Source organism: Dama dama, chromosome 11, assembly GCF_033118175.1.
Source record: "Dama dama isolate Ldn47 chromosome 11, ASM3311817v1, whole genome shotgun sequence".
NCBI classification, from domain to species: Eukaryota; Metazoa; Chordata; class Mammalia; order Artiodactyla; family Cervidae; genus Dama; species Dama dama.
In genome coordinates, this window is record NC_083691.1 from 68,076,744 (window position 1) to 68,078,726 (window position 1,983).

Sequence of the window (1,983 nt, forward strand, 5' to 3'; positions counted from 1 at the left end):
GGGACAGAAGAGGGGCCAGGGTTATGTTGCATAACTCCAGGGGCCTCTGAGCAAGTAAATGATCTGAGCAGGCCTTGTGCTAAGGCCATTTGGCTCCAAGCCCCCTGCTTTTTCTATGGCATCACTGTTGCCCTAGCAACAATAAGACCTTCTCTCCTCAACGATAGCTCAAAATATTTCTGAATGATGGCATGTTCTGGCTTTTTAAAAAGATGAATACATTAGGAGATCCTAGGGATTATATCAAAACAAAGATTTCTTTTCAGTACCTAAGGATGGGTACTAGTCATTCAAAAGTTTTCAAGAGAGAGGCAAGGGTATGCATATATATATATATATATATATATATCCCCAGCCCCTGTTAAAATTACCTTGAATTTTGGAAGATTTTGTTCACGTTTCAGACCTCCTTTCCCTGAGGTGCTATTCTGGATGGTCAAGTGATGAGCAGGAGGTTTCAAAAGAAAGAATGGTATGTTTCAGGTGTGCTGCTTAATGATGTTCAAAAGAAGCTATTGTAGGTGATTGGAATGTGAACCCACGGGCAGGGTGCATTTTAATTTCCATTTAAAGTGGGGAGCAAGCCTGTGGGGAGCCAGCCTGACCTCATTTAGCTGGCAAAAGGTAGGTATGTGCATAGCTAATAATGAAAGTATCTTCCATCTGTAAAGGGTTTTATGCTTTGAAAATTTCTTTGACATACTTTATTATATTTTGATCCTTCCAATAGTTCCAAGGAGGCCAGAATTATTCTCTTTTTGGATACATGGAAAATGAGACTCAGAAAAATGCAGCAATGAGCCCAGTGTCTCCAGGTTGCCCGTGATCACATGGACACAGCTGAAGCTCCAGAGGTCACGTCTGGAGCAATTTCTCTTACAGTGAATCCACCCACGAGATAAGGTGGAATTCCCCCTTTTAAAGTCAAAATTAAATCATTATTATACTAGGTATCACTTCTGACTGCACTGTGAATTCACGGCCCAGACAAGCAAATACTTCATTTCTCTGGATCTTAAAATACTCTTTTGAAGGATCTCAGAGGAGCCTGAATTTCCCCCATATATTAAAATTGTGTGATTTGGGCTCTACCTCAGTTAGCCAGAGTCTGTGTTGGTTAGGATCCGAGGTTTGCCCGGACAGACTAATCCAGGATTTCTCTGGGGAGAAACTCCACTCCAAGCTTGCTGACAGCCAAGGATGGTGAGCAAGGGGTCCTTGGCCTATGCATCCCCTGAGAACTTGAGTGATGGGGGCCCAGGGGCAGCAGGAATGGTGCTGGTGAGAGCGGAGGTCAGGACAGCACCTTTGAGTGCAGCATCTGCCTGGACACAGCCGTGGAGGCTGCCGTCAGCCTGGGCGGCTTCCTCTTCTGTTGGCCGTGTTTATATCAGTGGCTGGAGACAAGACCTCACAGACAGGTGTGTCCCGCTGGCAGAGCTGGCATCAGCAACAAAGTCATCCTGTTCCACAGCCGGGGCAGCACTGGGCAGCAGGCCTCCAGAGAGTAGACCCCTCCTCGCCCTCAAGGACACAGGCCAGAGCTGGAGAACAGAGGGGGATTCAAGGGTGTGGACTTGGAGACGGTGGCTTCCAGATATATTTTGGAGTTGGGGGTTTTCCCCTGTGGCATGTTTGCCACAGCACTGACCATGAATGACAGGTGGCCTCCTGCAGCTGTCCCGGGAATGCCCCAGTACGTGGACAAGCAGTTTCTTTTATGCCCCTTCCTCTTTGTGGTGCTGGTGATCATGTTCCTGTTATTGATTGCCTAATGCTGAGCTCCCGGCCCACATCCACAGCAGGGCCTCTAGACCAGTGACACTTCATCCCTTGATGTTTTGCTTCCTGGCTAATCCTGACCCTTGGAAACAGTGGGGTTGGTGACCTGTCAAGGAGTCTTGCTTCTCCATCAGTTTTGGGACTTAAGACCAATTGAGGACCCTGGAGTATTGCCACTGACCCTGCTGTAATCTCAGGCCT

General features: G+C 47.5%; 1 pseudogene; it reads left to right on the top strand.

Moving 5' to 3' along the window:
* The first annotated feature begins 1,200 nt into the window (after nucleotides 1-1,200).
* Nucleotides 1,201-1,775, top strand: LOC133065575 (E3 ubiquitin-protein ligase RNF185-like; annotated as a pseudogene).
* Nucleotides 1,776-1,983: the final 208 nt, after the last annotated feature.